The sequence below is a fragment of the Eschrichtius robustus genome, chromosome 3 (assembly GCF_028021215.1).
Source record: "Eschrichtius robustus isolate mEscRob2 chromosome 3, mEscRob2.pri, whole genome shotgun sequence".
NCBI lineage: Eukaryota > Metazoa > Chordata > Mammalia > Artiodactyla > Eschrichtiidae > Eschrichtius > Eschrichtius robustus.
In genome coordinates this window covers 111,372,835-111,397,533 of record NC_090826.1, presented here as the reverse complement: position 1 = coordinate 111,397,533, position 24,699 = coordinate 111,372,835, and the positions used below count along the sequence as shown (strand labels likewise).

Here is a 24,699-nt window from a genome sequence, read left to right as displayed (position 1 = left end):
TATTTTCTTTGGAAAAGTTGTGTGAGTAAAGAAAAAAATTTCTCTGGGGTGATGTATCGATTTGCTAAAGCGCGAGAGAGAAGTCAGAAATTCTTTAAAAGGTATTAAAGATATTAAAGCCCATGCTTAGAGATTGCCGAGATAGTATCTGTTGTTATTACACAAGCTTTTCCGCTCCTCTCTGTAAGAATTCCTTCTTGTGAACACGGTCATATACTTTCTTTCAGATATTAAGACTCCAGAAAGATGTCTTCTGAACAGCAGCAGTGCAAGCAGCCTTGCCAGCCACCTCCAGTGTGCCCACTGAAGTGCCCTGATCCTTGCTCACCTCCCAAGTGTCCAGAACCTTGCCCACGTATAAAGTGCCCTGAGCCATGCCCACCTCAGCAGTGCCAGTAGTAATGCCCTCCTGTGCCACCTCCCCACCAATGCCAGCAGAAGTGCCCACCCAAGAACAAGTAACATCTTCAGCGTTTTTATGGATCAGGAAAGGATAAGGACAATTGGCTCACCGAGTTCCACAGCTCTACCTTCATCTTCTCTTTAAAGCCTATCATGGATACAGAAGAAGCTTCTCCACCCTTCAGCCTGCAGTATGCGTGCGGTGATTCCTGTCCGTCAGAGGCTTCCTATCTGAGGCTGCGTTATACCGCTTCCCTCTGAGACGTACCCGAGAAAGCATCACAGAGCCTCAGAAGGAAGAGCAGCAGCTCTCCTCCTGGGCGCCCTCTGAGGAATCTGTTGATGTCTTCTGTGTCTGTCTGTCACCTGGACAGGGGTTCCTACCAGCTGAGCATTTGTTCCTTATCCTCCACGTCTTGAATAAAATACAATTCTTTTGTTTGATGGTAAAAATATTTTCTTTCTTTTACAACCAGCTTTTTGCTATACCATATCATAATTTTGGTTGATTTCTATCCTTCTTTGACCCCACATTTCAGGCTCTCACAAGACGTTTTATCTGAGTTTTGAGTCCTATCGATGATTATTTCTGAATAATTTCAAATCCAGGTTATTTTTTTAAAAATTATTGCTTGATTGATATGAGGAAGAAATTATTTAACTCCTCAGGATTTGAATCCCTTATTAAAATGTAGGGAAAATCACATTTAGAGTGCCCACTTTCTTATGCTTAGAAACTAAATGAATCTGTATAATTCAGTTAGCACAATGATGGACACATAATTAGCATTTTGTGAGTTGGCCCATCATCACTGTCTGCTTCATCATCACCATCACCACCATCACCACCATCACCACCACCGCCATGTTTGCTCCAGCAGGAAAGTGGCTCAGACATACCTAGTACAGAAAACAGGGAGATTCTTAAACTCTATTACCCTTTCATATTCTGTGTTCATTTTCTTTTCCAATTTAACTGTATTTTTAAAAAACATCTTTATTGGAATATAATTGTTCTACTATGGTGTGCTAACTTCTGCTTTACAACAAAGTGAATCAGCCATACATATACATATATCCCTATATCTGCTCCCTTTTGCATCTCCCTTCCTATCCCATACCTCTATGTGGTCACAAAGCACCGAGCTGATCTCCTTTTGCTATGTGGATGCTTCCCACTAGCTATTGATTTTACATTTGGTAGAGTATATATGTCCATGACACTCTCTCACTTCGTCCCAGCTTACCCTTCTCCCTTCCCTTGTCCTCAAGTCCATTCACTAAGCCTGTGTCTTTAATCCTGTCCTTCCCCTAGGTTCTTCACAATTTTTTTTTCTTTTTTTACATTCCATATATATATTATCATACGATATTTGTTTTTCTCTTTCTGACTTCCTTCACTCTGTATGACAGGCCTCAGGTCCATCCACCTAATTACAAAAAACTCAATATCTTTTCCTTTTATGACTGAGTCATATCCCATTGTATATATGCACCACATTTTCTTTATCCATTCATCTGTCGATAGACACTTAGGTTGCTTCCATGTCCTGGCTATTGTAAATAGAGCTGTGATGAAGATTGTGGTACATGACTATTTTTGAATTCTGGTTTTGTCAGGGTATATGCCGAGTAGTGGGATTGCTGGCCCATATGGTAGCTCTATTTTTAGTATTTAAGGAACCTGTACACTGTTCTCCATAGTGGCTGTATCAATTTACACTCCCACCAAGAGTGCCACAGAGTTCCCTTTTCTCCACACCCTCCTCAGCATTTGTTATTTGTAGATTTTTGATGATGGCCATACTGACCAGTGTGAAGTGATACCTCATTATAGTTTTGATTTGCATTTCTCTAATGATTAGTGATGTTGAGCAGGCTTTTATGTGTTTGATTTCAATCTGTATATCTTTTTTTTGAGAAATGTCTATTTAAGTCTTTGGCCCATTTTTGGATTGGTTTGTTTGTTTTTTTGCTAATGAGCTGCATGTGCTGCTTGTAAATTTTGGAGACTAATCTGCTGTCAGTTGCTTCGTTTACAAATATTTCCTCCCATTCTGAGGGTTGTCTTTTCGTCTTGTTTATGGTTTGTTTGTTGTGCAAAAGCTTTTAAGTTTCATTTGGTCCCATTTGTTTATTTTTGTTTTTATTTCTGTTTCCCCAGGAGGTGGGTCAAAAAGGATCTTGCTGTGATTCTTTTCATAGAGTGTACTGCCATTGTTTTCCTCTAAGAGTTTGATAGTGTCTGGCCTTACATGGAGGTCTTTAATCCATTTTGAGTTTATTTTTGTTTATGGTGTTAGGGAGTGTTGTAATTTCACTCTTTTACATGTAGCTGTCCAGTTTTCCCAGCAGCACTTATTGAAGAGGCTGTCTTTTCTCCATTGTATATTCTTGCCTCCTTTATCAAAAATAAGGTGACCATATGTATGTGGGTTTATCTCTGGGCTTTCTGTCCTGTTCCATTGATCTATATTTCTCTTTTTGTTCCAGTACCATACTGTCTTGATTACCGTAGCTTTGTAGTATAGTCTGAAGTCCAGGAGCCTGATTCCTTCAGTTCCATTTTTCTTTCTCAAGTTTGCTTTTGCTATTTGGGGTCTTTTTTGTTTCCATAGAAACTGTGAAATTTTTGGTTCTAGTTCTGTGAAAAGTGCCATTGGTACTTAGATCAGTGTTGCATTGGATCTGTAGATTGCTTTGGGTAGTATAGTGATTTTCACAATGTTGAATTTTTAAAAATATGAAAGTACTAATCACTAAATGCATTGACATGAAAATGTACAAAATTGGACAGTTAGGAGTACATGTTGGGCAGCAAAGGGTAATATGGCAGGTTGAGGGGACTGGAGGGTTGAAGGAGAAGACAGAAAATGAGCATGAAAATACATTTTTAAAATTACTGTCTTTTAAAGACCTAAAGCACATCTGGAAAGAGTAGAAGAAAGAAAAGAGATCAGTGCTAAGTTTGTAATTCACCTAGATTTCAGACCTTTAGTGCTCTGATCCTCTCTCCCCTCCCCAAACCTACTCTCAGTCACTTATACGTGATGGTTTGAGTCTTAAATGGTATCTTTCATTTCTTTCTGGTTTCACACAATTTAAATCTGATATTTATTGTTGGAATAAAAAGTATTTATTTTCCTGATAAAGGAATTTTAAGCATATGACAGCAGTCTAGGGGAGTGTTGGGGTCAGGTGATATGGGACATCCTGATTCTATTAAAAATGTGTTACCACGTTCTACAGTAACATAAAGCCAGTGTTGAAAACTTTTCCTAAATGAGACAGGGCTGCTCACCAGCCATGACCCATAAAGAAAAGTTTCAGTGCCCAAGGGGATAGAGGATAGTTCAGGTTCAGGACTGAAAAGGCAGAAATGAAATCTTTTGCCAGCGTTGGAGAACATACTAGGGAATTGTTTTTGGAACTTCAGTTATTCCCTAAAGGCTCATTATATTTGTTATAATTACACATCACAAGTATCATGTAATATTGATAATTTTTACTTTAAATTCACTTTAAACTAACTTTTTGAATTTCTAATTTAATTGGCCATAGGGAGTCAAGTGCATGAAATGGCAGAAGAAATATTCAATTTACATATATGTATGTACATATGCATATATATATATGAATAGAGAGAGAGAGACACACACACAGCAAGAGAGAGAGAGAGAGAAGAGACAGAGAAAGAGACAGATATAGAGAGAGAGATTAGGAAGGCTGGAAAGTCCAAAATATGCAGGGCCAACCCTAGCTGGAAGGCCATCAGGCAGGGGAATTGTCTCTTACCTGGATGGGGGAGGGGTCAGGCTTTTGTTTTATTCAACAGACTCTATGAGGCCTACCCACTTACAGAGGGCAAACTCCTTTCCTCAGGGCACTGATTTAAATATCACTCTCATCCAAAAGCATCCTTAGAGAAAAAGCCCGAAAAAAGATAGACCAAATATTTCAGCAACCTGTTCCAGTCAAGTTGACCCATAAAAAATATCAAAAATTCCTTCCAGCACATGGACAAACTGTATAAAGAAAGTAGAGCAGGAAATAGGTTAATTTCACGTATATTCCACTGTGATCAATATGGAAGAATCTACAGATAGGTTAAAATTATAGTAAAATTATTATGAACGATTAAGAAGTAGTGTATGAATGGCAATTAACATCAACGACCGAATTATTAATAAAGTGATTTCAACTGTCTCTTGAATTTACCCCTAGATTTGATGTGAATCAATGTGCTTAAATAATTCATAAATAATTAATAGATTTAAAACTCGTTATTTGAATGGCATTGCCTATTAGATAGGGTTTTCCAATGATTTCAAAGAGACAGGAAGCCAGAAAATTTAAACACTCGTCTGAGCTTTCTTCAAAAGTTGAAGAATCCAAAGAGGTCCTTTGGGGGAAATTAGGTAAGAGCAGGTGGGATGTCACGTTTGGGAGGTATGAGTAAAAGGCTTGGTTTCTATTGTAAGTCTAGGTTCTGATCTGCCAGCTGATTGGAATTATGGTAGGTGATGCTACACTCCTAGTGAATTCCTTGTGGCCGGAAGTGAAAGAGATTTATAAAGTTCATAGGAATCTGACTGTTGGATGCTGTTAATCTGAAGGAACAAAGCAGTGAAAGGAGGGCCCTAGAGGTCACCACTTTACTAAACGTATCTAAGTATCATGATGGGAAGTCATCTGAGATCATCTGCAAACATCTCTCAGTCCATTTTAGAAGAGGAGAAGAGATTTCACTTAGCAAGCCGTGGATCAAGGCAAAATGTATTGTAAGAAGGACTTGAGGTAAAGGGAAAGGTGTCACCAGGTAGCCAGGCCATTTTCAAACCAGTATGTACAACAAAATGGCCACCAGATCAAGTGCAACTAGGCAGGCAGTTTTAGAAGTCAAAGAAGGGGAAAGATAGAAAAGGGTCATCTTCCCCAATGAAGAAAGGGAACACTTGCCTACAAGTTAGAGAACCCCTGAAATTCTCCCACTGCCATAAACCACTGAAACGGAGAGCTAAGGCAGGGACTCTGTGAGTCAGGAGAACATCATCTAGTGAGGAGATCCTGGCGCAGGACATTTCCTGTTTTCAGAGTCCCTGTCAAGCCAGTTATGGATAGATTTGCATTTGGGTTGGGAAATGACTGCACGAGGCTAGTTTGGACAGCTCCGCTTCCCCTTGGGTGGGGCAGCAAGCCCCAATAAAAAGGTCCTCTGCTGCACGACAGCTATCCTCCTGCTACTCGAGTTCCGATTGACTTTGGAGAACCTGGTGAGTCTGATTCTTCAGTTCAAATTAGTTCTCGGGCCCCCGAATGTTGAGTTTATGCTGGAGACAGCAAATTTAATGGGTCCAAAGTTATGATCATGGGTATAATGCTACTTAGTGGATGGGAACTTGGAATATGGGCACAATGTTATATTGTATTTACTAGATTTCTGATAGCTAGTTTGAATTCCTCTATTGAAAAAGAAATTAATAGGAAATTTTGACATGAAGGGATAAAGAGCAAAGGGTTTACCTTTTTTTATACCTTTTCCTTGGACCTCCACTGTGATTTCAGAGACATTTATTTTAGAAGGTGTGAGGCTCCTACATTCATCCTGATTGCCCTTTGCTCTGTACAAAGTCATCCTGTCGGGTCCTCATGAGAGAAAATGGTGACAGGAATTGCTTCTGAGCTTGCCCAGAATTTTAGAACTTTTGATAGCCTTTTAAAAATACGTTGTTTTCATAAAAAAAAAAAAAAGAAAGAGAAATAAAACTGAAAACATCGCTTGTTTCTTCAAAACAAAGATATTTTCTTTGGAAAAGTTGTATGAGAAAAGAAAGTTTTCTCTGGGCTGATGAAGAGATTTGCTAAAGAACGAGAGAGATGTCAGAAATTCATTAAAAGGTATTAAAGAGATTAAAACACATGCTTAGAGATTGGAGAGATACTGTCCGTTTGTGTTACACAAGCTTTTGCTCTTCTCTATGTAGGGATTCCTTATTGTGAACACGGTCATATACTTTCTTTCAGATATTAAGACTGCAGAAAGATGTCTTCTCAAGAGCAGCAGTGCAAGCAGAAGTGCAAGACACCTCCAGTGTGTGTAACTAAGTGCCCTGATCCTTGCTCACCTAAGAAGGATTCAGACCCTTGTCCACCTAAGCCGTGCCAGCAGAAATGCCCTCCTGGGACACCTATCCAGCAATGCCAGCAGAAGTGCCCACCCAAGGAAAAGTAACAGCTTCAGCTTTTATCTGCATCTGGAAAGGATAAGGGCAATCGGCTCACCTAGCTCCACAGCTCCGCCTTCATCTTGTCTTCAAAGCCTATCATGGATACAGAAGAAGCTTTCCACCCTTCAGCCTGCAGTATGCGTGTGGTGAATCCTGACGGTCAGAGGTTTCCTATCTGAGTCTGCTATGCCACTTCCCTCTGGAGGTACCTGAGAAAGTACCACAGAGCCTCAGGAGGAAAAGCAGCAGCTCTCCTCCTGGGGGCCCTCTGAGGATTCTCTCGCTGTCTTCTGTGTCTGTCTGTCACCTGGGCAGCGGTTTCTACCGGATGAGCAATTGTTACTTATCCTCCATTTCCTGAATAAAATACATTTCTTTTTGTGATGGTAAAAGTATTTTCATTCTTTTGAAACCTGCTTTTAGCAATATTATATCATAATTTTGGTTGATTTCTATCCTTCTTTGATCTCAATTTTCAGGCTCTCACAGTCAGTGTTATCTGAATTTAGAGTTATATCGATGATTGTTTGTATATAATTTCAAATCCAGGTTATTTTCTTAATTATTGCTTGATTGATTTGGGGAACAAACTTTTTAACTCCTCAGAAGTTCAATCCCTCTACTAAAATGTGGGGAAAACCATATTTACAGTGCCTACATGCTTAGGCATAAAATTTACATGAATGTGTGTAATTCAGTTGCCACAATGCCGGGCACATAATTGGCATTTGAGAGGTGGCCGATCATCATTGCCTCTGTCATCATCACCGTCACCACCATCACCTCCACCACCATGTTTGCTCTGGCAGGAAAGAGGCTCAGACATACCTAGTACAGCACAGAAAGATAATCTTAAACTATATTACACTTTCATATTCTGTGTTCCTTTTCTTTTCCAACTTAACTGTATTTATAATCTGATATGACACATTAAATCCTTTGGGAAATATTGGGATATTGTGCATAAAATTATAGTAGTTCTGAAAACATGGGTAGTACAAATAATGGGAAGTTTAAAGTGTCCTTATCAGGCAAAGCGCTGCCTGCTCTCCATGTGAACAACATGCTCTTCTTACTGTGAAACTCAACAACCTCAGGGTCTTATGATACTTTTTCGCCTCTGAAGTTACTTTCTTGAATGATTTGACCCCACCTTTGAGGTCCACTGGGGTTTCCAATGTTTATCTAGATTTACAAAATGACTGTTGCTATGCAGCTTGTTTTCTAAGTGCTTAGCTTAGTGGTCCAGTAAGCTGTGAATAGGGAGGTGTTCTTTAAGCATATCTCTTCTTGTGGCCCTAGAAGTAAAGGAGTCCAAGATGCCAGAACTGCAGAAGAAAAAGATCCACAGATTACTGCCCAAAGCTCATCAGAGTATTACATGAGTGAGAAATCAACACTGATATTTGGGAGTTGTCTCTACTTTAGTTAGTGTTATTTGACCTGACAGAGAATTTAGTTCTGTGAGGTGTGATGCTCCTGTAGAAATCTTAAAATTAGGGCATTGGCTTAAGAGTCTGGAGGTATTTGGCAAGGAATCTGATATTGGAAGCCATAAATGTGGTGATACATTTTATTCAATGGCAAAATATTTGCAGTAATGGTTGTCCATGGTATCCTGAGAGGCAGACTAAATGTTGGTCACTTGTTGACTTGACCAGGGTATGTCAATAGACATATGTTCAGGAAAAACTTGCTAGTTGGCAGGTCGGAAATTTAAAAAAATGAAAAGGAAAATATAAAGCCCAGATATTCAAAACCTTGTTGAATTAGGAAACGCAACACTTGTAAGCCCTAAAGAGTAAGAGATGAGATTAGAAGTGTTTTGTAAAAAAATAATTAATTAATTAATTAATTAATTTTTGGCTCTGTTGGGTCTCCGTTTCTGTGCGAGGGCTTTCTCTAGTTGCGGCAAGCAGGGGCCACTCTTCATTGCGGTGCACGGGCCTTTCCCTCTCGTGGACTCTCTTGTTGCAGAGCACAGGCTCCAGTCGCGCAGGCTCAGTAGTAGTGGTTCACGGGCCTAGGTGCTCCGCGGCATGTGGGATCATCCCAAACCGGGGCTCAAACCCGTGTCCCCTGCATTAGCAGGCAGATTCTCAACCACTGCGCCGCCAGGGAAGCCCTAGAAGTGGTTTTGAACTTGAAGCCCAATTTCAGTTGACTGTAACAATAGAGAAAAGATATAGATACAGAAGTTGTAGTCTTTCCACCTGTGTGCCAGGGAGCCTCATGGTAATTGAATTATGTTCAGGGATCAAGGCAGCAATTTAATCAGGCCAGAAAATTACTTCCAGAAAAGTACCCGAGTGAGGTCTCTAGCACATAGTAATGATTAGAGGAACGAATTATGTCAGGTGCCTACTAAGTGTTTGAGGGAATTGACAACTAAATAAACTATATGCCAAAACGAGAAAGACTGATTTTTCAAGAATTGTATAACGACTTTCCAGCCCTCCTTTCCCCACTTTCCACCCCACCTACTTCAGATGTGGTCAGTAGAGGTGATTAAAAGTGAATATCCACTATGAGGTGGATACAGGGCCCCAGAGAATAATGGATAAGGGAAGCTCTCTCAGAGAATAGTATCAGAGCCTAAGAGAGGCAAGGAGGAGAAGGAACACAGAGCTTCTCAAACGTTGTTACTCTTTTGTATGATGGTTATTCTTTCATCTTTCTCCTCCAGTTTTATTGAGGTATAATTGATTAAATTGTACACATTACGGTGTATAATGTGACGATTTGACATATGTGCACTTTGGGCAGTGATTTACACCATAGGTTACATAATACATTAATTACTTCAATAGTAGCATTTTAACTGTGTGTATGGCTGAGTGTTTGCCTGTGTGTGTGTGTGTGTGTGTGTCTGTGTGTATGTGTGTGCGTTTGTGTTTGGTGAGAATGCTTATGGTGTACTTTCTCAGCAAGTTTCAAGTACACAACACAGTGTTAATATCAAGACTCACCATGCTGTACCTCAGACTCCCAGAGCTTATTCATCGTAGGACTACAGACTTGTACCCTTTGCCCAACATCTCCATTGTTCCCACATCCCCCAGGCCCTGCTGACCACCATTCTACTCTCTGTTTCTGTGACATCCTTGACTTTGGCAGCATAATCCTAAATAAACATTGGCTCAAGGAAGAAATAACAAATACATATAAAATACTTTGTGATGAATGAAAATGAAAAGAAAACATAGAAGAACTTTAAGGATCAATGTAACGCAGTGCACAGAGAGCAACTTACGGCTGGAGGCAGGTGTTTTACAGAAGATAAAAGCTCTCAAATCAGTAACCTGAGAGACATGTATGCATGTGTGTGGGTTTATGAAAATTGAAAACTCCTAACACTAAAAACAGCAAAATATAAGCAGTGATTATTTTTGGCCGTTTAATAAACATGCTTATGTTTGAACAGCTTTATGTTTTCCCCATTATATTATATGAGGTAATATTTTTATAACAATTTATCATAATATTTAAAAAAGATGTAGTAGTCACTGAAGATGTGGCTGAGATGGAGGGAAAGTTTATGTCCTGGACTTCTGGCGCATGCCCAGCTGGTGACTCTTTCACAGGTTTCAGGTGTCTCCTCTTTCTCTTCCTCTCCTCCTCATTGTTCTCTTCTTCCTCCTTTCCCATTATAAAACCACATTCCTGAAAATCTTCCTGATTATTTGACCAAGACAAGTTACTAGGCCACTTCTTCCTCCTGACTGCAGGAAGAATTATGAAAGATATTAAAGGACTATTACTAAATGCATGGGCAACATTTCAAAGTACTAAATTGAACAGTTAAGGTGTATATATTGGGCAGCAAAGGTAATATGGCCGGTGGAGGGTTCTGGGGTGTTGAAGAAGAAGACAGAGAATAAATAGTGAAACACTTTTTTCTATTACTGTCTTCAAAGCCATAAAGCATGTTTGGAAAGAGCAGAAGAAAGCAAGTATATCAGATGAGCCCTAAGTCCATATTTCATCTAGATTTCAGACCTTAGTGCTCTGATCTTCTCTCCCCTCCCAACCCCACTCTCAATCACTTATATGTGATGCTGTGGGTTTTCAATGATATCTTATATCTATTTTTGGTTTCACACAATTGAAATCTGATATTTACTTATGGAATACAACAGTTTTATTTCCAGATACAGGAATTTTAAGCCCACGAGGGCAGTCTAGGGAAGTGTTCTCCTCAGGTGAGGTAGGATATCCTGACTCCATTAAACATGTGTTCCCACATTCTACAGTAACATTAAGTGAGAGTTACAACTTTATTCCTAAGCGAGACATGGCTCTTCACCAGCCATGGCCCATCACGAGAAGCTTCAGTGCCCAAGGGGACAGCATAGAAAAGAGTAGTGTTCAGGCCCAGGATAGAAGAGAGGAACTGTAGAAGAACTGTTGACAGCTAAATCTCTGAAAAGGCAGAAAGGAAATCTTTGGAGAACATGCTAGGACACTGTTTCCCGAACTTCAGTTATTCGCTGAAACCTCATTATATTTGTCATCATTCCACACCACATGTATTACATAACATTAATAATATTTAATTTAACTTCACTTTATAATAACTTTGAAAATTTTTAATTTAGTTGGCCATAGTTAACCACATACATGATACTGCAGATGAAATATTTAAATTATATATTACAGCATATGTGTACATATATACATATAGAAATATGTTACAGAACGAGAGGGACAGAGGGAGAGAGAGAGAGAGAGAGAGAGAGATATTACAAAGTTTGGCAAACTCAAAATCTGCAGAGCTGAAACGCTGCTGGAAGTCGATCTGACGGGGGAAATATCTTTTACCTGGGTGAAGGTCAGCCTTGTTCTATTCAGGCCATCAGTGGATTGGATGAGGACTTCCCACCTTATAGAGGGCAACCGCCTTTACTCAGGTCACTGATTTAAAAAATACTCTCATCCAAAAGAATCTGTACAGGAGCACCCAGAATAATGTTTGACCAGATAACCATGGACCCTGTGCCACTGAAGCTGACCCATAAATTAACCATCAAAACTTCCTTCCAGCACAGTAACAAATTGTATGAAGAAAATAGAGCAGGAAATAGGTTTACTTGACATACGTTCCACTGTGACCAAAATGGAAAATGTAAAAACTAAGTTAAAATTATAATAAAATTGTTATTAATGATTGAAAAACTGTATATGAATGGCAATGAACTTCAGTGACTGCATTTTTAATAAAGTGATTTCAACTTCCTGTTAAATTTATCCCTAGATTTGCTGTGAAACAACATGTGTTTAAATAATTCATAAATATTAAATACATATAAAATTAGTTATTTGAATGGCATTGCATATTGAGATTCCCAATAATTTCAAAGGGACAGGAAGCCAGAAAATTTGAACAATCCTCTGGGCTTTCTTAAAGGTGAAGAAATCCAAAGAGGTTAGTTGGGAGAAATTAGGTAGGAGCAGGTGGTATAACACTTTTGGGCGGTATGAGCAAAATGCTTGATTTCTGTTGAAAATCTAGAGTCTGGGCTGCCAGCTCCTCTTAGTTATGGTAGCTCATGCTATGCTCTTAGTGAATTCCTTTTGGCCTGAAGTAAAACAGTTTTATAAAGGTCACAGGAATCTGACTGCTGGATGTTCGTTATTTGAGGGAGCAAAGCAGTGAAAGGAGGACCCTAGAGGTCACCACTTTACTGAACGTGTCTAAGTGTCATGATGGGAAGTCATCTGAGATGATCTGCTCACTTCCCTCAGTCCATTTTAGAAGAAGAAAAGAGACTTTGCTTGGCAAGCCATGAATAAATGGGAAATGCATTGTAAGAAAAACTTGAGGTAAAGAGAAAGGTGTCACTACGTAGCCAGACCCTTTTGAAACCAGTATGGGCATCAAAATGGTCACCAGATCAAGTGCAACTAGGAAGGCAGTTTTAGAAGTCAAGGAAGGTGAAAGATAGAAAAGGGTCGCCTTCCCCAATCAAGAAAGGGGAATTTTGATTACAAGTTAGAGAACCTCCCAAATCCCCCCACTGCCATAAACCACGGAAACGGAGAGCTAAGGCAGGGCCTCTTTGAGTCATGAGAATGTAATCCATTGAGGAGATCCTGGAGCAGGACATTTCTTGTTTTCAGAGTCCTTGCCAAGCCAGTTATAGATGGATTTGCATTTTGGTTGGGAAATGATTGGACCAGGCCAGTTTTGGCAGCGCCCCTTCCTCCTAGGTGGGACAGCAAGCCCCAGTGAATAGGTCCTCTGTTGCATCACAGCCATCCTCCTGCTACTGTAGTCCCAATTGAATTTGGAGAACGTGGTGAGTAGGATTCTTTAGTTCAAATTTGTTCTTCAGCTTCTGAATGTAGCATTTATCCTGGAGACAGCAAATTTGATGGGTCCAAAGTTACCATCATGGGTTTAATGCTACTTATTGGATGGGAACTTGCAATTTGGGCACAAAGTTATATTGTATTGATTAGATTTCTGATACCTTGTTTGAATTCTTGTATTGAAGAAGAAATTAATAGGAAATTTTGACATGAAAGATAAAGAATAAAGTATTTTCCCTTTCCTATGCCTTTGTGGTGTCCCTCTGCTGTGATGTTAGAGGCATTTATCTTAGAAGGTGTGAGGTCCTTACATTCTTCCTGATTGTCCTTTGCTCTGTATATGTCATTCTGTTGGTACCTCATGAGAGAAGATGATGATAGCAATTGCTTGTGAGCTTGCCCAGGAGTTTAGAACTTGTGTTGGCCTTTTTTGAAGATGTTGTTTTCATTAAAAAAAAAAGAAATAAAAGTAAAAACACCTGCTTGTCTCTTTCAAATAAAGATATTTTCTTTGGAAAAGTTGTGTGAGAAAAGAAAAGATTTTCTCTGGGGTGATGTATCGATTTGCTAAAGCGCGAGAGAGAAGTCAGAAATTCTTTAAAAGGTATTAAAGATATTAAAGCCCATGCTTAGAGATTGCCGAGATAGTATCTGTTGTTATTACACAAGCTTTTCCGCTCCTCTCTGTAAGAATTCCTTCTTGTGAACACGGTCATATACTTTCTTTCAGATATTAAGACTCCAGAAAGATGTCTTCTGAACAGCAGCAGTGCAAGCAGCCTTGCCAGCCACCTCCAGTGTGCCCACCGAAGTGCCCTGATCCTTGCTCACCTCCCAAGTGTCCAGAACCTTGCCCACGTATAAAGTGCCCTGAGCCATGCCCACCTCAGCAGTGCCAGTAGTAATGCCCTCCTGTGCCACCTCCCCACCAATGCCAGCAGAAGTGCCCACCCAAGAACAAGTAACAGCTTCAGCGTTTATATGGATCAGGAAAGGATAAGGACAGTTGGCTCACCGAGTTCCACAGCTCTACCTTCATCTTCTCTTTAAAGCCTATCATGGATACAGAAGAAGCTTCTCCACCCTTCAGCCTGCAGTATGCGTGCGGTGATTCCTGTCCGTCAGAGGCTTCCTATCTGAGGCTGCGTTATACCGCTTCCCTCTGAAACGTACCCGAGAAAGCATCACAGAGCCTCAGAAGGAAGAGCAGCAGCTCTCCTCCTGGGCGCCCTCTGAGGAATCTGTTGATGTCTTCTGTGTCTGTCTGTCACCTGGACAGGGGTTCCTACCAGCTGAGCATTTGTTCCTTATCCTCCACGTCTTGAATAAAATACAATTCTTTTGTTTGATGGTAAAAATATTTTCTTTCTTTTACAACCAGCTTTTTGCTATACCATATCATAATTTTGGTTGATTTCTATCCTTCTTTGACCCCACATTTCAGGCTCTCACAAGACGTTTTATCTGAGTTTTGAGTCCTATCGATGATTATTTCTGAATAATTTCAAATCCAGGTTATTTTTTTAAAAATTATTGCTTGATTGATATGAGGAAGAAAGTATTTAACTCCTCAGGATTTGAATCCCTTATTAAAATGTAGGGAAAATCACATTTAGAGTGCCCACTTTCTTATGCTTAGAAACTAAATGAATCTGTGTAATTCAGTTAGCACAATGATGGACACATAATTAGCATTTTGTGAGGTGGCCCATCATCACTGTCTGCTTCATCATCACCATCACTACCATCACCACCATCACCACCACCGCCATATTTGCTCCAGCAGGAAAGTGGCTCAGACATACCTAGTACAGAAAACAGGGAGATTCTTAAACTCTATTACCCTTTCATATTCTGTGTTCATTTTCTTTTCCAATTTAACTGTATTTTTAAAAAACATCTTTATTGGAATATAATTGTTCTACTATGGTGTGCTAACTTCTGCTTTACAACAAAGTGAATCAGCCATACATATACATATATCCCTATATCTGCTCCCTTTTGCATCTCCTTTCCTATCCCATACCTCTATGTGGTCACAAAGCACCGAGCTGATCTCCTTTTGCTATGTGGATGCTTCCCACTAGCTATTGATTTTACATTTGGTAGAGTATATATGTCCATGACACTCTCTCACTTCGTCCCAGCTTACCCTTCTCCCTTCTCTTGTCCTCAAGTCCATTCACTAAGCCTGTGTCTTTAATCCTGTCCTTCCCCTAGGTTCTTCACAATTTTTTTTTCTTTTTTTACATTCCATATATATATTATCATACGATATTTGTTTTTCTCTTTCTGACTTCCTTCACTCTGTATGACAGGCCTCAGGTCCATCCACCTAATTACAAAAAACTCAATATCTTTTCCTTTTATGACTGAGTCATATCCCATTGTATATATGCACCACATTTTCTTTATCCATTCATCTGTCGATAGACACTTAGGTTGCTTCCATGTCCTGGCTATTGTAAATAGAGCTGTGATGAAGATTGTGGTACATGACTATTTTTGAATTCTGGTTTTGTCAGGGTATATGCCGAGTAGTGGGATTGCTGGCCCATATGGTAGCTCTATTTTTAGTATTTAAGGAACCTGTACACTGTTCTCCATAGTGGCTGTATCAATTTACACTCCCACCAAGAGTGCCACAGAGTTCCCTTTTCTCCACACCCTCCTCAGCATTTGTTATTTGTAGATTTTTGATGATGGCCATACTGACCAGTGTGAAGTGATACCTCATTATAGTTTTGATTTGCATTTCTCTAATGATTAGTGATGTTGAGCAGGCTTTTATGTGTTTGATTTCAGTCTGTATATCTTTTTTTTGAGAAATGTCTATTTAAGTCTTTGGCCCATTTTTGGATTGGTTTGTTTGTTTTTTTGCTAATGAGCTGCATGTGCTGCTTGTAAATTTTGGAGACTAATCTGCTGTCAGTTGCTTCGTTTACAAATATTTCCTCCCATTCTGAGGGTTGTCTTTTCGTCTTGTTTATGGTTTGTTTGTTGTGCAAAAGCTTTTAAGTTTCATTTGGTCCCATTTGTTTATTTTTGTTTTTATTTCTGTTTCCCCAGGAGGTGGGTCAAAAAGGATCTTGCTGTGATTCTTTTCATAGAGTGTACTGCCATTGTTTTCCTCTAAGAGTTTGATAGTGTCTGGCCTTACATGGAGGTCTTTAATCCATTTTGAGTTTATTTTTGTTTATGGTGTTAGGGAGTGTTGTAATTTCACTCTTTTACATGTAGCTGTCCAGTTTTCCCAGCAGCACTTATTGAAGAGGCTGTCTTTTCTCCATTGTATATTCTTGCCTCCTTTATCAAAAATAAGGTGACCATATGTATGTGGGTTTATCTCTGGGCTTTCTGTCCTGTTCCATTGATCTATATTTCTCTTTTTGTTCCAGTACCATACTGTCTTGATTACCGTAGCTTTGTAGTATAGTCTGAAGTCCAGGAGCCTGATTCCTTCAGTTCCATTTTTCTTTCTCAAGTTTGCTTTTGCTGTTTGGGGTCTTTTTTGTTTCCATAGAAATTGTGAAATTTTTGGTTCTACTTCTGTGAAAAGTGCCATTGGTACTTAGATCAGTGTTGCATTGGATCTGTAGATTGCTTTGGGTTGTATAGTGATTTTCACAATGTTGAATTTTTAAAAATATGAAAGTACTAATCACTAAATGCATTGACATGAAAATGTACAAAATTGGACAGTTAGGAGTACATGTTGGGCAGCAAAGGGTAATATGGCAGGTTGAGGGGACTGGAGGGTTGAAGGAGAAGACAGAAAATGAGCATGAAAATACATTTTTAAAATTACTGTCTTTTAAAGACCTAAAGCACATCTGGAAAGAGTAGAAGAAAGAAAAGAGATCAGCGCTAAGTTTGTAATTCACCTAGATTTCAGACCTTTAGTGCTCTGATCCTCTTTCCCCTCTCCAAACCTACTCTCAGTCAATTATACGTGATGGTTTGAGTCTTAAATGGTATCTTCCATTTCTTTCTGGTTTCACACAATTTAAATCTGATATTTATTGTTGGAATAAAAAGTATTTATTTTCCTGATAAAGGAATTTTAAGCATATGACAGCAGTCTAGGGGAGTGTTGGGGTCAGGTGATATGGGACATCCTGATTCTATTAAAAATGTGTTACCACGTTCTACAGTAACATAAAGCCAGTGTTGAAAACTTTTCCTAAATGAGACAGGGCTGCTCACCAGCCATGACCCACAAAGAAAAGTTTCAGTGCCCAAGGGGACAGAGGATAGTTCAGGTCCTGGACTGAAAAGGCAGAAATGAAATCTTTTGCCAGTGTTGGAGAACGTACTAGGGCATTGTTTCTTGAACTTCAGTTATTCCCTAAAGGCTCATCATATTTGTCATAACTACACATCACAAGTATCATGTAATTTTGATAATTTTTACTTTAAATTCACTTTAAACTAACTTTTTGAATTTCTAATTTAATGGGCCATAGGGAGTCAAGTGCATGAAATGACAGAAGAAATATTCAATTTCCATATATGTATGTATATATGCATATATATATATGAATAGAGAGAGACACACACACACACACAGCAAGAGAGAGAGAGAGAGAAGAGACAGAGAAAGAGACAAATATAGAGAGAGAGATTAGGAAGGCTGGAAAGTCCAAAATATGCAGGGCCAACCCTAGGTGGAAGGCCATCAGGCAGGGGAATTGTCTCTTACCTGGATGGGGGAGGGGTCAGGCTTTTGTTCTATTCAACAGACTCTATGAGGCCTACCCACTTACAGAGGGCAAACTCCTTTCCTCAGGGCACTGATTTAAATATCACTCTCATCCAAAAGCATCCTTAGAGAAAAAGCCCGAAAAAAGATTGACCAAATATTTGAGCAACCTGTTCCAGTCAAGGTGACCCATAAAAAATATCAAAAATTCCTTCCAGCACATGGACAAACTGTATAAAGAAAGTAGAGCAGGAAATAGGTTAATTTCACGTATATTCCACTGTGATCAATATGGAAGAATCTACAGATAGGTTAAAATTATAGTAAAATTATTATGAACGATTAAGAAGTAGTGTATGAATGGCAATTAACATCACGACCGAATTATTAATAAAGTGATTTCAAATATCTCTTGAATTTACCCCTAGATTTGATGTGAATCAATGTGCTTAAATAATTCATAAATAATAAATAGATTTAAAACTCGTTATTTGAATGGCATTGCCTATTAGATAGGGTTTTCCAATGATTTCAAAGAGACAGGAAGCCAGAAAATTTAAACACTCGTCTGAGCTTTCTTCAAAAGTTGAAGAATCCAAAGAGGTGCTTTGGGGGAAATTAGGTAAGAGCAGGTGGGATGTCACGTTTGGGAGGTATGAGTAAAAGGCTTGGTTTCTATTGTAAGTCTAGGTTCTGATCTGCCAGCTGATTGGAATTATGGTAGGTGATGCTACACTCCTAGTGAATTCCTTGTGGCCGGAAGTGAAAGAGTTTTATAAAGTTCATAGGAATCTGACTGTGGGATGCTGTTAATCTGAAGGAACAAAGCAGTGAAAGGAGGGCCCTAGAGGTCACCACTTTACTAAACGTATCTAAGTATCATGATGGGAAGTCATCTGAGATCATCTGCAAACATCTCTCAGTCCATTTTAGAAGAGGAGAAGAGATTTCACTTAGCAAGCCGTGGATCAAGGCGAAATGTATTGTAAGAAGGACTTGAGGTAAAGGGAAAGGTGTCACCAGGTAGCCAGGCCATTTTCAAACCAGTATGTACAACAAAATGGCCACCAGATCAAGTGCAACTAGGCAGGCAGTTTTAGAAGTCAAAGAAGGGGAAAGATAGAAAAGGGTCATCTTCCCCAATGAAGAAAGGGAACACTTGCCTACAAGTTAGAGAACCCCTGAAATTCTCCCACTGCTATAAACCACTGAAACGGAGAGCTAAGGCAGGGACTCTGTGAGTCAGGAGAACATAATCTAGTGAGGAGATCCTGGCGCAGGACATTTCCTGTTTTCAGAGTCCCTGTCAAGCCAGTTATGGATAGATTTGCATTTGGGTTGGGAAATGACTGCACGAGGCTAGTTTGGACAGCTCCGCTTCCCCTTGGGTGGGGCAGCAAGCCCCAATAAAAAGGTCCTCTGCTGCACGACAGCTATCCTCCTGCTACTCGAGTTCCGATTGACTTTGGAGAACCTGGTGAGTCTGATTCTTCAGTTCAAATTAGTTCTCGGGCCCCCGAATGTTGAGTTTATGCTGGAGACAGCAAATTTAATGGGTCCAAAGTTATGATCATGGGTATAATGCTACTTAGTGGATGGGAACTTGGAATATGGGCCCAATGTTATATTGTATTTACTAGATTTCTGATAGCTAGTTTGAATTCCTCTATTGAAAAAGAAATTAATAGGAAATTTTGACATGAAGGGATAAAGAGCAAAGGGTTTACCTTTTTTTATACCTTTTTCTTGGACCTCCACTGTGATTTCAGAGACATTTATTTTAGAAGGTGTGAGGCTCCTACATTCATCCTGATTGCCCTTTGCTCTGTACAAAGTCATCCTGTCGGGTCCTCATGAGAGAAAATGGTGACAGGAATTGCTTCTGAGCTTGCCCAGAATTTTAGAACTTTTGATAGCCTTTTAAAAATATGTTGTTTTCATAAAAAAATAAAAAAAGAAAGAGAAATAAAACTGAAAACATCGCTTGTTTCTTCAAAACAAAGATATTTTCTTTGGAAAAGTTGTATGAGAAAAGAAAGTTTTCTCTGGGCTGATGAATAGGTTTGCTAACGAACGAGGGAGATGTCAGAAATTCATTAAAAGGTATTAAAGAGATTAAAACACATGCTTAGAGATTGGAGAGATACTGTCCGTTTGTGTTACACAAGCTTTTGCTCTTCTCTATGTAGGGATTCCTTATTGTGAACACGGTCATATACTTTCTTTCAGATATTAAGACTGCAGAAAGATGTCTTCTCAAGAGCAGCAGTGCAAGCAGAAGTGCAAGACACCTCCAGTGTGCGTAACTAAGTGCCCTGATCCTTGCTCACCTAAGAAGGATTCAGACCCTTGTCCACCTAAGCCGTGCCAGCAGAAATGCCCTCCTGGGACACCTATCCAGCAATGCCAGCAGAAGTGCCCACCCAAGGAAAAGTAACAGCTTCAGCTTTTATCTGCATCTGGAAAGGATAAGGGCAATCGGCTCACCTAGCTCCACAGCTCCGCCTTCATCTTGTCTTCAAAGCCTATCATGGATACAGAAGAAGCTTTCCACCCTTCAGCCTGCAGTATGCGTGTGGTGAATCCTGACGGTCAGAGGTTTCCTATCTGAGTCTGCTATGCCACTTCCCTCTGGAGGTACCTGAGAAAGTACCACAGAGCCTCAGGAGGAAAAGCAGCAGCTCTCTTCCTGGGGGTCCTCTGAGGATTCTCTCGCTGTCTTCTGTGTCTGTCTGTCACCTGGGCAGCGGTTTCTACCGGATGAGCAATTGTTACTTATCCTCCATTTCCTGAATAAAATACATTTCTTTTTGTGATGGTAAAAGTATTTTCATTCTTTTAAAACCTGCTTTTAGCAATATTATATCATAATTTTGGTTGATTTCTATCCTTCTTTGATCTCAATTTTCAGGCTCTCACAGTCAGTGTTATCTGAATTTAGAGTTATATCGATGATTGTTTGTATATAATTTCAAATCCAGGTTATTTTCTTAATTATTGCTTGATTGATCTGGGGAACAAACTTTTTAACTCCTCAGAAGTTCAATCCCTCTACTAAAATGTGGGGAAAACCACATTTACAGTGCCTACTTGCTTAGGCATAAAATTTACATGAATGTGTGTAATTCAGTTGCCACAATGCCGGGCACATAATTGGCATTTGAGAGGTGGCCGATCATCATTGCCTCTGTCATCATCACCGTCACCACCATCACCACCACCACCATGTTTGCTCTGGCAGGAAAGAGGCTCAGACATACCTAGTACAGCACAGAAAGAGAATCTTAAACTATATTACACTTTCATATTCTGTGTTCCTTTTCTTTTCCAACTTAACTGTATTTATAATCTGATATGACACATTAAATGCTTTGGGAAATATTGGGATATTGTGCATAAAATTATAGTAGTTCTGAAAACATGGGTAGTACAAATAATGGGAAGTTTAAAGTGTCCTTATCAGGCAAAGCGCTGCCTGCTCTCCATGTGAACAACATGCTCTTCTTACTGTGAAACTCAACAACCTCAGGGTCTTATGATACTTTTTTGCCTCTGAAGTTACTTTCTTGATTGATTTGACCCCACCTTTGAGGTCCACTGGGGTTTCCAATGTTTATCTAGATTTACAAAATGACTGTTGCTATGCAGCTTGTTTTCTAAGTGCTTAGCTTAGTGGTCCAGTAAGCTGTGAATAGGGAGGTGTTCTTTAAGCATATCTCTTCTTGTGGCCCTAGAAGTAAAGGAGTCCAAGATGCCAGAACTGCAGAAGAAAAAGATCCACAGATTACTGCCCAAAGCTCATCAGAGTATTACATGAGTGAGAAATCAACACTGATATTTGGGAGTTGTCTCTACTTTAGTTAGTGTTATTTGACCTGACAGAGAATTTAGTTCTGTGAGGTGTGATGCTCCTGTAGAAATCTTAAAATTAGGGCATTGGCTTAAGAGTCTGGAGGTATTCGGCAAGGAATCTGATATTGGAAGCCATAAATGTGGTGATACATTTTATTCAATGGCAAAATGTTTGCAGTAATGGTTGTCCATGGTATCCTGAGAGGCAGACTAAATGTTGGTCACTTGTTGACTTGACCAGGGTATGTCAATAGACATATGTTCAGGAAAAACTTGCTAGTTGGCAGGTCGGAAATTTAAAAAAATGAAAAGGAAAAAATAAAGCCCAGATATTCAAAACCTTGTTGAATTAGGAAACACAACACTTGTAAGCCCTAAAGAGTAAGAGATGAGATTAGAAGTGTTTTGTAAAAAAATAATTAATTAATTAATTAATTAATTAATTAATTTTTGGCTCTGTTGGGTCTCCGTTTCTGTGCGAGGGCTTTCTCTAGTTGCGGCAAGCAGGGGCCACTCTTCATTGCGGTGCACGGGCCTTTCCCTCTCGTGGACTCTCTTGTTGCAGAGCACAGGCTCCAGTCGCGCAGGCTCAGTAGTAGTGGTTCACGGGCCTAGGTGCTCCGCGGCATGTAGGATCATCCCAAACCGGGGCTCAAACCCGTGTCCCCTGCATTAGCAGGCAGATTCTCAACCACTGCGCCGCCGGGGGAGCCCTAGAAGTGGTTTTGAACTTGAAGCCCAATTTCAGTTGACCGTAACAATAGAGAAAAGGTATAGATACAGAAGTTGTAGTCTTTCCACCTGTGTGCAAGGGAGCCTCATGGTAATTGAATTATGTTCAGGGATCAAGGCAGCAATTTAATCAGGCCAGAAAATTACTTCCAGAAAAGGACCCGAGTGAGGTCTCTAGCACATAGTAATGTTTGGAGGAACGAATTATGTCAGGTGCCTACTAAGTGTTTGAGGGAATTGAGAACTAAATAAACTATACGCCAAAACGAGAAAGACTGATTTTTCAAGAATTGTATAACGACTTTCCAGCCCTCCTTTCCCCACTTTCCACCCCACCTACTTCAGATGTGGTCAGTAGAGGTGATTAAAAGTGAATATCCACTATGAGGTGGATACAGGGCCCCAGAGAATAATGGATAAGGGAAGCTCTCTCAGAGAATAGTATCAGAGCCTAAGAGAGGCAAGGAGGAGAAGGAACACAGAGCTTCTCAAACGTTGTTACTCTTTTGTATGATGGTTATTCTTTCATCTTTCCCCTCCAGTTTTATTGAGGTATAATTGATTAAATTGTACACATTACGGTGTATAATGTGACGATTTGACATATGTGTACTTTGTGCAGTGATTTACACCATAGGTTACATAATACATTAATTACTTCAACAGTAGCCATTTAACTGTGTGTATGGCTGAGTGTTTGCCTGTGTGTGTGTGTGTTTGTGTGTGTGTATGTGTGTGCGTTTGTGTTTGGTGAGAATGCTTATGGTGTACTTTATCAGCAAGTTTCAAGTACACAACACAGTGTTAATATCAAGACTCACCATGCTCTACCTCAGACTCCCAGAGCTTATTCATCGTAGGACTACAGACTTGTACCCTTTGCCCAACACCTCCATTGTTCCCACATCCCCCAGGCCCTGCTGACCAGCATTCTACTCTCTGTTTCTGTGACATCCCTGACTTTGGCAACATAATCCTAAATAAACATTGGCTCAAAGAAGAAATAACAAATACATATAAAATACTTTGTGATGAATGAAAATGAAAAGAAAACATAGAAGAACTTTAAGGATCAATGTAACGCAGTTCATAGAGAGCAACTTACGGCTGGAGGCAGGTGTTTTACAGAAGATAAAAGATCTCAAATCAGTAATCTGAGAGACATGTATGCATGTGTGTGGGTTTATGAAAATCGAAAACTCCTAACACTAAAAACAGCAAAATATAAGCAGTGATTATTTTTGGCCGTTTAATAAACATGCTTATGTTTGAACAGCTTTATGTTTTCCCCATTATATTATATGAGGTAATATTTTTATAACAATTTATCATAATATTTAAAAAAGATGTAGTAGTCACTGAAGATGTGGCTGAGATGGAGGGAAAGTTTATGTCCTGGACTTCTGGCGCATGCCCAGCTGGTGACTCTTTCACAGGTTTCAGGTGTCTCCTCTTTCTCTTCCTCTCCTCCTCATTGTTCTCTTCTTCCTCCTTTCCCATTATAAAACCACATTCCTGAAAATCTTCCTGATTATTTGACCAAGACAAGTTACTAGGCCACTTCTTCCTCCTGACTGCAGGAAGAATTATGAAAGATATTAAAGGACTATTACTAAATGCATGGACAACATTTCAAAGTACTAAATTGAACAGTTAAGGTGTATATATTGGGCAGCAAAGGTAATATGGCCGGTGGAGGGTTCTGGGGTGTTGAAGAAGAAGACAGAGAATAAATAGTGAAACACTTTTTTCTATTACTGTCTTCAAAGCCATAAAGCATGTTTGGAAAGAGCAGAAGAAAGCAAGTATATCAGATGAGCCCTAAGTCCATATTTCATCTAGATTTCAGACCTTAGTGCTCTGATCTTCTCTCCCCTCCCAACCCCACTCTCAATCACTTATATGTGATGCTGTGGGTTTTCAATGATATCTTATATCTATTTTTGGATTCACACAATTGAAATCTGATATTTACTTATGGAATACAACAGTTTTATTTCCTGATACAGGAATTTTAAGCCCACGAGGGCAGTCTAGGGAAGTGTTCTCCTCAGGTGAGGTAGGATATCCTGACTCCATTAAACATGTGTTCCCACATTCTACAGTAACATTAAGTGAGAGTTACAACTTTATTCCTAAGTGAGACATGGCTCTTCACCAGCCATGGCCCATCACGAGAAGCTTCAGTGCCCAAGGGGACAGCATAGAAAAGAGTAGTGTTCAGGCCCTGGATAGAAGAGAGGAACTGTAGAAGAACCGTTGACAGCTAAATCTCTGAAAAGGCAGAAAAGAAATCTTTGGAGAACATGCTAGGACACTGTTTCCCGAACTTCAGTTATTCGCTGAAACCTCATTATATTTGTCATCATTCCACACCACATGTATTACATAACATTAATAATTTTTAATTTAACTTCACTTTATAATAACTTTGAAAATTTTTAATTTAGTTGGCCATAGTTAACCACGTAC

At 39.6% G+C, this 24,699-nt stretch overlaps 2 pseudogenes; both read left to right on the top strand.

The window, feature by feature from the left end:
* The first annotated feature begins 246 nt into the window (after positions 1–246).
* LOC137761305 (small proline-rich protein 2E-like) lies at positions 247–462 on the top strand (annotated as a pseudogene).
* Positions 463–13,690: 13,228 nt separating this feature from the next.
* Positions 13,691–13,906, top strand: LOC137761304 (small proline-rich protein 2E-like; annotated as a pseudogene).
* The last annotated feature ends 10,793 nt before the right edge of the window (positions 13,907–24,699 follow it).